This window comes from Schistocerca cancellata, chromosome 5 (assembly GCF_023864275.1).
Source record: "Schistocerca cancellata isolate TAMUIC-IGC-003103 chromosome 5, iqSchCanc2.1, whole genome shotgun sequence".
In the NCBI taxonomy this organism is placed as follows: Eukaryota; Metazoa; Arthropoda; class Insecta; order Orthoptera; family Acrididae; genus Schistocerca; species Schistocerca cancellata.
The window spans coordinates 707,275,074-707,287,787 of record NC_064630.1 but is presented as its reverse complement, the minus strand read 5'-3'; positions in this window follow the sequence as shown (position 1 = coordinate 707,287,787).

The window sequence follows — 12,714 nt, the reverse complement described above, 5'->3', positions numbered from 1 at the left end:
ATTCAAAGTGTTATGTTCTCATTCCCCTCTACAAGTGCTAGATGTCTGTAACGGGAATTTCCCAACAGCCTGTATATTGTCCGTCCTTGCAGTGGTGTGATAAATACATTGTGGTAATACCCCTAGACTTAACTGCTATGAAGTCTTTTCTGGAGTTTTTTTGTCTGGAGTGTAGACATGTACGTAAGTGAAACACAGACTAGATACAGTTCAGACAAGACGAGAACAGAAGATTTTGAAACATGATGCTAAAGAAGGAAGCTGAAGATCATACGGGTAGATCACATCACTAACGGGAAGGTCCTGCACAGAATTGGGGAGAAAAGAAATTTGTGGCACAAATCGACTAAAAGAAGGGATCAAAAAAATGGCTCTGAGCACTATGCAACTTAACTTCTGAGGTCATCAGACGCCTAGAACTTTGAACTAATTAAACCAAACTAACCTAAGGACATTACACACATCCATGCCCGAGGCGGGATTCGAATCTGCGACCGTAGCGGTCGCTCGGCTCCAGACTGTAGCGGCTAGAACCGCACGGCCACTCTGGCCGGCAAGAAGGGATCGATTGATAGGATACATTCTGAGACATCAAGGGATCACCAGTTGAGTATTGGAGGGAAGGGGGGTAATCGTACAGGGAGGCCAAGACATGAATACAGTAAGACATGAATACAGGAGATGAAGAGGTTTGCATAGGATGGAGCAGCATGTAGAACAGCATCAGACCAGTCTTAGGACTTAAGTCCACAACAACAATACTCTTGGACAATAGGAATACATGAAATTACAATGCAATCCAGATCTTTAGCTGCGTACAGGCGCCGGCCTGTCTGGCCGTGCGGTTCTAGGCGCTTCAGTCTGGACCCGTGCGACCGCTACTGTCGCAAGTTCCAGTCCTGCCTCGGGAATGGGTGTGTGTGATGTCCCTAGGTTACTTAGGTTTAAGTAGTTCTGGGTTCTAATGGACTGATGACCTCAGATGTTAAGTCCCATACTACTCAGAGCCTTTTTTTTTTCTTTTTTTGGCATACAGGCGTTGATAAATATCAACGGGGACAGTCGAAAATGTGTGCCCCAACCGAAACTCGAACCTGGCATCTGCTGGTACATGGTAAACGTGAAACGTCCCCTTAGGAAAATTTATTGAATTACTGTGCTGATAAATCTCTTACATTATTTGATTTTCAAACAGCTGAGTAAAACTCAACGTACTCTGACATTTCGCTCTTTACCTATTCTGATCAACACTAAGCTGACACACAATATTTTTTAGCGCAACGCAATCTGACTTTCAATAATCCCTACAAAAGAATGACCCTGACTAACATTAACCTATACCTTTCACAAATCACTTACCTCACAAAAATCTTCATTACTCGAACTACTGCAATACAGCGAGCGCCACTACTGCCAGCTAAATAAAAGATTCAAACTACTGAAGGCACTAACTACTGATAGGCATAGTTAGCAAATGAAAGATTTTGATAGAGAACAAACAATGTATTTACCTAAATAGTGTTCAAAAGTCATCATATATATAGCAGTTCATGACATCCATTCTTACAAATGTACTGTTTCTGATGGACACACGTCCAGATCATCCGCTCTCAAAAATCCGCCGTCTCACTTCCCCACATCCACCACTGCTGGCGGCTCACATGTACTGTTTCTGATGGACACACGTCCAGATCATCCGCTCTCAAAAATCCGCCGTCTCACTTCCCCACATCCACCACTGCTGGCGGCTCACCTCCAACTGCGCAACGCTATGCGCTTTTGACAGCCAACTGCCCAACACTACAATAACGAATGTTACAACAATGCCACCCAGCCACAGACTGCACACAGCACAGCCAGTGATTTTCATACAGAGCGCTACGTGGCGTTACCAATAAAAAAACCTATACAGCCTACTTACAAACGCTCTATCCGTCTGAACCACTGGCGATACAGAGGATAGTGCGACTGCAGGGAATTATCTCTGGCACGCTCCCCGTGAGACCCACTTTTCAACTTACTTTCCACGCACTACATTTGTAGTGCCCCTGCCCATTATACTGATTACTCGCGGCAGTGAATCTACCGATTCCCGTAAGAGTTCGGGCAATGTGAGTGCATCCGCACTGAAGAAGATAATTGGCCGGTAAGCCTTATCTATATGAAGATGGTATATATTCTTTCGGACATATACGAAAGAACAGATACCATCTTTATATAGTGGTCAAGGGCAGTACAAATGTAGTGTGTGGAGAGTAAGTTGAGAATGTGGGTCTCACAGAGAGCGTGCTACAGGTAAGTCCCTGCAGTCGCATTATCCTCTGTGTCCTCGGTGGCTCAGATGGATAGAGCGTCTGCCATGTAAGCGGTAGATCCCGGGTTCGAGTCTCAGCTGGAGCACACATTGTCAACCGTCTTTGTTGAAATTTATCAACGCCTGTAAGCAGCTACAGGTCTCGATTTCATTGTAATTTCGTTCTTCGAGAGCTGCAAGATCCGAAAGAACTGATTCCATCGTCATATAGGAATATATTGTGGCATTTAACCTCACGTGATTCACGTCATAGCTATCAGCGGAGCTTATACGTAAGGACTGTGTTCCCCTGTGCACTTAACACAACATCAGCTATCGCCCCGTTTATCTCGCTGCGCGGTATTGCAGCGAGATCGGCTATAACAGTGCGTCACGCTCTCCTGTCTGGATCCCGCCCGGAACCCCAAATAAAGGCCTGCGGGGGCGGAGGATGAGGAGGCGGAGGACGGGGAAGCGGGGCGGAGGACATCCGCGCCGGCTTATTGTGGCTCGGAGGACAATAAGGACCCCGGCTGCCGGTAGGGATAAATCTCCCGCACGCAGGTACTGCGCGCAGCGGCAAGGAGGCCGGGACAAAGAGCTTTGTTTTAACGCGGCCCGCCGGGATGCGGGATGCGTCGCTACTGCGGCGAGGACGACGTCGCCAGACGCCGGTGATGAAAAATGTAACTACCGCCGCCACCACCGCCAACTTGAGACGCACCCCCGCCCCCTCCCCCTCCAAACCCTCGCAAGTTTTGCCAACTTCTGCGGGAGACATTTAAGCTTTTTAAGAAGTTGTTTTATAAATCCCAGAATAAAAATTGTAAGGCGAAGTAAATGAAATTTCGCAGAATATTTTATAAAGGAAAAATAAAGGATGGAGGGGGTGAGACGGTGGCGTGGAAGGGGGAAGGGGGGTGGGAAGCTGGAGAAGAGATGGCTGAGATTCCAGGTACAGCACTGGGGGAAAGAATTGGATACTTTGCTCGATACGGGATAGGGGAGAGACCGCACCATAATTACAAAAGGGTGGTTCTCGAAGAAAAGATTACCACGATAAAATATTAGCTTCCTTACGAGCTATTAAATTATTGCCCCGGACCGAGCGCCAAGAGTTAAATTGAGCGTTAAAGTTATGGATTAAGAAGGAAGTTCTCCCTCGAGCTGCATAGTTCCCAACGTCACTGTAACAAAAGTGATACATCCATTCTTTTGTCTTTTGACTTCGACTGCGGGCTGTGTATGTAGTAGGGGAATGTCTTGTTTCTTGGTAAACGTTTCAAACTTTCGCCTCTAGCCAGCCCTGTAATAGAAGTGAGAAGTGTACGATAGTCCTTACTCCATTTTTAAATGCAAGCATTCACATTTTAAGTGCTCCACTCTTTTCCTGAAATTAAAAATATAGGATTTTTTTTCGTTTGTTAGATATAGAACATATCTACATGTACATTACTGGCCACTGACCGCTATTTCGCGCACTACACCACTGGGGTGTCGCCGGACGGCATAGTGTTAAGTACAAAATAGAATTACGCGCGATTAACTTGTAAGAAACATAAAAGTGAAAAGCAAGAGCTAGATTGACTATGCTGGAACTGGGGTAATGTTTTTTTATTTATTACACTACTGGCCAATAAAATTGCTACACCACGACGATGACGTGCTACACACGCGAAATTTAACCGACAGGAAGAAGATGCTGTGATATGGAAATGATTAGCTTTTCAGAACATTCACACAAGGTTGGCGCCGGTGGCGACACCTACAACGTGCTGACACGAGGAAGGATTGAAACCGATTTCTCACACACAAACAGCAGTTGACCTGCGTTGCCTGGTGAAACGTTGCTGTGATGCCTCGTATAAGGAGGAGAAATGCGTACCATCACGTTTACGACTTGCGGTTTATCGTATCGCGACATTGCTGCTCGCGTTCGTCCAGATCCAATCACTGTTAGCAGAATGTGGAGTCTGTGGGTTCAGGATGGTAACACGGAACGCCGTGCTGGATCCCAACGGTCTCGTATCACTAGCAGTCGAGGTGACAGGCATCTTATCCGCAAGGCTGTAACGGATCGTGCAGCCACGTCTCGATCCCTGAGTCAACAGATGGGGACGTTTGCAAGACAACAACCATCTGCACGAACAGTTCGACGACGTTAGCAGCAGCATGGACTATCAGCTCTGAGACCATGGCTGCGGTTACCCATGACGCTGCATCAGAGACAGGAGCGCCTGCGATGGTGTACTCAACGACGAACCTGGGTGCACGGATAGCAAAACGCCAATTTTTCACATGAACCCAGGTCATGTTTACAGCATCATGATGGTCGCATCCGTGTTTGGCGACATCGCGGTGAACGTACATAGGAAGCTTGTATTCGTCATTGCCATACCGGCCTATCACCCGGCGTACAGTATGTTCCGCCATTGGTTACACGTCTCGGTCACCTCTTGTTCGCATTGACGGCACTTTGAACAGCGGACGCTACATTTGAGATGTGTTACGACCCGTGGCTCTACCCCTTATACGATCCCTGCGTAACCCTACTTTACAGCAGCATAATACATGACGGCATGTTGCAGGTCATGTATGGGACTTTCTGGATACAGAAAATGTTCGACTGCAGCCCTGCAGATTCTCCAGATCTCTCACCAATTGAAAATGTCTGGTCAATGGCGGCCGAGAGACTGACTCGTCACAATACGCTAGTCACTACTCTTAATGAACTGTGGTAGCGTGTTGAAGCTGCATGGGCAGCTGTACCTGTACGTGCCATCCAAGCTTTATTTGACTCAGTGCCCAGGCGTATCAAGGCCGTTATTACGGCCGGAGGTGGTTGTTCTGGGTACTGATTTTTCAGGATCTATGCACCCAAATTGCGTGAAAACGTAATCACATGACAGTTCTAGTATAATTTATTTGTCCAATGAATACCCGTTTTTCTTCTTGGTGTCGCAATTTTAATGGCCAGTAGTGTACATATACATGACGTACATGACTATTCTGCATTCACACTTAAATTCCTGACAGAGAGTTCATCGAACCACTTTCAAATTATTTCTCACCTGACGAAGTGCCCGTTCGCCCCTGGCCCAGGTCCTTAGTCTTCGGCCGAAGTTTGTCTGATGATTTTTCTGGCGTTTCGTCAGCGCGAGTGGCTGACATTGTCAAAGCTTGACGCTCTACAGCTGGTGGTGGACACGAGTCGAACTAGCGGCCGCAGTTTATACACTGAAGGGAAAAAAAAATTACAAAATCAAAAAAGAGTGTAGTCTAATGAAATTTCTGTAGTACATTTGTGTAGGTAACCTCTTTAAGTGCCGGCCAGAGTGACCAAGCGGTTAAAGGGCCTACAGTCTGGAACCGCGCGACTGCTACGGTCGCAGGTTCGAATCCTGCCTCGGGCATGGATGTGTGTGATGTCCTTAGGTTAGTTAGGTTTAAGTGGTTCTAAGTTCTAGCGGCCTTATGACCTTAGAAGTTAAGTCCGATAGTGCTCAGAGCCATTTGAACCTATTTAAGTGAACAACATTGCAAGATCAGTGGTTAATTAAGCCCGAGACAAGCCACTGCAAATACGAACTGCTGGTAGATTAATCACCGCCAGTGTAACGGCGGGACTGTAGAACGCAGCCATGTAAACGTGCATGCGGTGTTGTACATGTGCCGCATGTCAGTTTTTGCGATGGAGTTCCACGCCTGTTGCACTCGATCGGTAACTACAGGGACGGTTAATGCTGGTTGTGTGTGAAGGTCAAGTTTACGTCCAATGATGTTCTATATTTGCTCGATTGGAGACAGATCTGGTGATCGAGCACGTGAAGATAAACATGTCGACACTCCGTAGATCACGTGGGGCTGCAACATCGGTATGTAGTCGAGCGTTAAACCGTCGGCACACGGACCGTGCATCCGAACGTTGCGCGTGCCGAGTTTCTGACGTCATAACGTGCAATAGCACGTTCGGGACTCTTTCCGAACGTGCAGAGCTATATCTGGCATGTCAGATATTCTGAGCGTGCCTCTGAGCGTTGACCAATGAGATGGCATAACGCCACCCACGTCACACGCACGCTGTCTCCCTTCAGTACACAGTTGTGAGGCGCCATACTGGCATTCATTTCAAGCCTGTATGTATATATGCCGTTTCTGAGCGCCAGCAAATTGAGAATCACGGGCTAACCAGTTGTTAACTGTGTGATTCGTTCCAATAAAATAATGAGAAATATCATTTTCGTGGCAAAAGAATTATTGTAACTTTCATATTACGAGAGTAGGCTATTTGAAGGCAGCGACACACTGAAGATCCACCCAAAACGCAGTGTTCTCGGTACAATTTGTTATAATTAAACTTCAATTAGCAACATATCTACGATTAAGGTTTTCAGCAAGCGCGAAGACACTGTTATTCGAGGCAATTTTAATTTTGTTGGTGTAGCGTAATGACTAGCGTCATTCTCCGCTAATGAGATGATTGTTGGGGCGGTGGTTCGCGTCTTTCCACTACCGATTTTTTTCCTATCATTCGCGTTTTTATTAGGTTCTGGTACTTTATTATTAGTTTAATATAAGTATATAGTATAATATTTGATGTTATTTAAATATAAGTTCACCTTTTTTTTCAGAGGTCACTGTTCGATTGGCTTAATCTACAGGACAGTTACTTGTATAAAGATATTTTGCTCCTTTTTCTTTTACGCTTCGTAATTCACATGTTGCAACGATTCTGCTACTGGGTAGGAACAGTGATCAAGTAAGACTGACCTTGGGGTTTTACTAAAATGTGGGAATGATGAAATAATATTTATTTAATGCGGAGAAATATTCCAAATTTGTACCGCACTGTTTGTAATGGAACTTTTATAAGCCTGTGTCCTTATTGATTGGACATGGTACTTTCCTTTTCGTGGACGATGGAGGAAATCTGCGTATTATTAGGGCTAACGTGGGAATTTTACGCGCGCCCGTTGAGTAAACAATGTGATTTACGAACTAGAAACATCCTTAACTGCCGCTGAAGGGCGTTGCGATCGCGTATGCCACGTTGGGGCCCACGCACAGTATGCACAAGTCGCATCGTTCCTGAGCGTTCAGCAGCACGTTGAACTTGGCACGCTCAACGTTAACGTTCGACAGCACGGTCCGTGTGCCGACGGCTTTAGCCTGTGGACTGCTGCTTATGAATGACAGCACGATATGTTGAATCAGCAGACTGACGCACAAATTTTCATTCAGGTTCCGTGGGATAACCACGAGATCGCTCTTGCTGTCATAAGAAAACGCACCCCAAACTCCAGGTGTAGGTCCAGTGTTTCTAGAGCGCAGATAGGTTAGTTCCAGGGCATAAATTGGCCTCCTTCTAACCAACACACAGCCATCGCTTGCAGCGAGACAGAACTAGCTTACAGTAGAAAACACAACAGAGCCCCGCCATGCCCTCCAATAAGCTCTCGCCTGACCCCACTGAAGTCGCAAATGGGGGTTGTTTGGGGTCGGTGGACTGCAAGCTACAGGGCATTTCGCTCGGAACTTTCCTCGAAGTAACCGATTTCTTACAGTTCGTTTTGTCTCTGTGGTACCAGCTGCTGCTCAAACCGCTGCTGCAGATGCAGTACGCTGCGCCGGAACCATAAGCTCCACGCCTTCCCTCTCGGTCGTGCCACGTGACCGTCTTAAGTCCGGTCTTCTTGTGACATTACACTGTCGTGACCGCCGCTGCCACCATTTATGGGCAGCGATTACATTCCCGCCAAGTCTTTCTGCAGTATCGCATAAGGAACATCCAGTTACTCATAGCCTTATTAGACGAGCTCTTTCAAATTCACTCAATTGTTGATAATGGCATCTTCGTCACCTTAAAGGCATTCTTGAGTAAACATCAACTCCCTAGGTCCGATCTGAAGTTACTAACCCCCACGACCGTAAAACTATTTATTTAAAGCAAACCTGATTAACATCCGAACAATGGTACTACTAGCAGTCTGAAGAGACTGGGGCGAAATCTGAATAGACATCGTCTTTCAGATGTAGAAACACACCAACAAATGTTTATCTTTTTTTCTGTCAGTCTGTTTACCTGGCGCGCCAATAAATAAGGGCTTTTCCGTGGTCATTGCCGCTGCAATTCTTCCCATGCTACCCGCAACGGTCGTTCTCTGCAGCACAGGAATCCTGTATCCGTTCACCATGAGGCTTTCTTCTTTCCTGTTGAAGCTATTGTCATGTTTGTGTCTCGCTATAGCTTACCTGAACAAGCGGGTGCTACAGCTCTGCTCTACAGCAAGGAATCACGTGTCGGCATATTTTAATATGCGGTCATGTCACACAACGCGTACACCACCGCAGCCGATTTCTCCACCTGCCCCACCCTGCAGTGCCGTTTACTTCGGTGATCCTGGTGCTGATTGATCGTCCAGTCTCCCCAACACAGGCTTTTCCACATGTGCATGGTATGCCGTACATTCCCGACATTACAATTTGATCCCTTTTCTGGTCTGCTGATGTGGGACACCCTTTGATCTTCTTTGTCGGTTTATCTTCGTCACCTTAAAGGTATTCTTGACTAAACATCAACTCCCTAGGTCCGATCTGTGTAAATAGTTTTTACGCAGTGTTTGCACAATACACGGTCGATTGAAACCGTCACTCTGGAAATGTGTCACAGAAAGGCCTGACCCGAGTAATTGATTCTGTATCAATACGTATGTACAGAAAATGTATTCGCAATTGCGAATGTGAACCACCATGGTCTGTATGTTGGAATGACGCCACTGAAAATTTCTGTCGAACCAGGGCCTGAACCCGGACTACCCACTTTATGCTACCTGTCGCTTTAACTATTTCGGCTATCTGTGTACGAATCACAGTGAACCTCAAACTTCCACCTGTCGTCGTCCAAATATCACAAGCTTGTACGTTATACATATTCCCTTTCAGGAACTCTGAGTGGTGTTGGCGAATAAATACAAATAAGATCACTTGTGTTATTAACAGGTACGATGTAATACTGCTTCGGACATGCATACGTATTCTAAGGAACATTGCACTGTAGTCTTTTCAGTGGATTTATTGCCCCTATTAAGCGTTCTGCTAGTAAAAAGCAGTATTTGGTTCGTCTACCCCGCAGATCGTTCCTGTTTAAGCTGTTCGTAGTTGTTATCCCTAAGTATTTAGCTGAACTGACAGCCTTTGTATTTCTGTGACTTATCGCGTAACCGAAAGTTAACGGATTCCTTTTAGTACTCATGTGGATGACCTCACGCTATTCATTGTTTAGGGTCAATTGCCACTATCCGCACCATACCGATATTTTGTCTAAATAACTTTGCAATTGTTTCTGATACTCTGATGATTTAATTAGACAGTAAATGACAGCGTCATCTTCAAACAATCCAAGAGGTCTTTTGCCCCCTACTGTTCTACCTACAGGGTGTTCGGAAATTCCCGTAACTGACTACTAGGACTTGTATAGAGGAGTGAGTACATAATACTTTGAATAGGAAGACTTGTCCTGAAACGTACCGTTTCCGTCGTACGACGGTTTGATTTCAGATGTTTAACTTATCCATTTCTGCTTGAGGAAATGAAATAGGCATGATGCAGTACAATTATTAGGTAACAATTCGAAAGGAAACAGAACGAAACATCCATTTATCATTTACGCACATTTTTTTGTATTAACACTTAAACATTAAGTCTTTACAATGTCCCAAAGCAAAAAAGAATCCACTGTACCGTACGTACAGAACAGTACCGGTGCCTTGCAACAGCGGCTGGATGTGGCGACCACTAATATTGTTACACACATTGTACGAACGAGGCACGTTCTAGACCATGGCCAACAACTCTCAGGCTTTTCTCTTCCCTCAGCAGTCGTGGACGTGTTAGGCATCTGAATGGAAACCGTCGTGAACTCACTCCCCTCTACAAGTCCTAGAAGTGTGAAACGGGAATTTCTGAACGCCCTGTACACATCGAAGAAGCAATGACGGCAATAAAAGATTCAAAAATGAAATTAAAATTCAAAATGAAAGGATATCAGTGTAAAGACTTGCTGATGACATTGCTATCCTCAGAGAAGGTGAAGAAGAATTTCAGTATCTGCTAAATGGAATGAGCAGTCTAGTGAGTACAGAATATGGATTGAGAGCAAATAGAAAAAAGACGAAAATAGTGAGAAGTGTTAGGAATGAAAACAGCGAGAATCGTAACATCAGCATTGGTGATCATGAAGTAGATGAAGTTAAGGAATTTTGCGACCTAGGCAGCAATATAATCACTGATGGACGGGACAAGGAGGACATAAAAAGCATACTAGCAATGGCAAAAGGGCATTCCTGGACAAGAGAAGTCTACTAGTATCAAACATAAGGCTTAATCTGAGGAAGAAATTTGTTCGAATGTATGTTTGGTGCACAGATTTGTGTGGTAATGATACATGGACTTTGGGAAAACTGGGAAAGAACAGCATCGAAGCATTTGATATGTAGTGCTACAGGAGAATGTTGAAAATTAAATGGACTAATAAGATAAGGAATGCGGAGGTTCTCCGCAAAGTCGGCGAGGAAAGAAATCTATGGAATCCAGTGACAAGAAGAAGGGAAAGGCTGGTAGGACATTTGTTACGAGGTCACGGAATCACTGCCATTGTACTAGAGGGTCCTGTATAGGATAAAATCTGTAGATAAAGACAGAGATTGGGACACGTCCGCCAAATAATTGAGGACGTAGGTTGCAAATGCTACTCTGATATGAAAAACTTGGCACAGGAGAGGGATTCGTGGCGGGCCGCATCAAACGAACCAGAAGACTGATGACTTAAAAAAAAAAAAAAACAAAGGCAAAAGAAAAAAAAGAAAAAAAGAAACACCACGAATCCAGTCGCGCAACTATCACCGGACTCCTCAGTACGCAGTTTGATCAGAAGCCACTTGTGAGTAACGATATCAAAAGCCTAAGTGGTCTGAATAGCTTAACCACACTGAGGATATCTGTCTGTAAGTTACTCAGGCTTTCTGTAATTCTTCATTCGAATTATAAAGTATTCAGCACGTATTTAGGAAATCCGCTTTAGTCGCACTGAAATTGGTAGCATTACCATCGCTATTAGACACTGAAGATATCGTGTTTTGTCGCTGGTGTACCTTACATATGACTAGAATCGCTTCGAATATTCTGTCAGATTTCAGTACAGAATTTCATTGTGAAAACTATTAAAAGCATGCAAGTTAAAGTTCGAGCATGTGCAAAACTTTGCCAACCTTGACGATTTTGTCTTCTTTTAAATTTTGCATGCTTTTCTCGTACCTTATGCAACAGCTTTCTGACCGGTTTTCTGTACCAGGTGGTATCAGTTCCGTCTCTCATTAGGTTACGAGTATTTGGTATAAATATCTCAACTACTGTCACTACCGTTTCTTTGAATTTAAGCTACATCTGGGCTGGCGTTACATAGCTAATTCGGAAGAATAGAGACTGTCTCCTAGGAGGGCGTCAAAAGGAATTTTTATCTCCATTCATAAAGAGATATATTTTGCGCTTAGTTTTGGTAGGTTTGGATGTTACGGTATTCAGCCTCGCTACAACAACCTTGTAGTCACTGGTTCCTGTATTGGCCATGATGTTGCCTGTTTGCTTAGGATTATCTGTTACTAAGAGGTGAAGTATATTTTTGCAACCATTTAAACTTCTAGTGGGCTCCAGAAATAACTGCCCAAAATAGTTATCGACAAAAGCATTTAGTACAACTTCTGGCGATGTTTTTTACACACCACCGTTGACAAGCACGTAACTAGGAACAAATATTGGACTGAAATCTAAAAGCGTTGCTGTAGTGAAAATCTTGTCTACACTGTTTTTAATAATCTATCTTTTACAGTAGTACTCTACTTCACACAAATAATCAGTAAGAGAAAATCAATCAAGCAGAAGTGTCAACAAAATAGGTTTACAAATTAAATACATTTTGAAGCAGAAGCTACTGGAAGGTAACAAAAATTTTCTGTTTCGAGACATGAAATTTGTTAACACATCAACAGAACTCTGTTAATTTTCCGATATCCCATGTTTCATGATATACTTCTTTTTCAAATTACAAGATGGTGCACGACCGACTAAATATGGCTTAAGTGTCCACATCTCATATAAATAGTTCTAAAAATATATAGCATTAAGTTCACCATAAAATTCCGTAGTTGAAGAATTAGCAATATAGTCCAAATAGCTTTAACATATCATACAGAACTTAAATGTTTCAAAGCTTAAACATTTACCAATACTGTGCAAAACTGAACCACGTAACTACCAACAACAAAAACACTTTAGAAAATATCGAAAACTGCTTGTCGTATTCTCTAGTGCACAATCTTTCTTATGATTCTAGACTGAAGTCACTAGACTGAAGTAGCTACCACAAA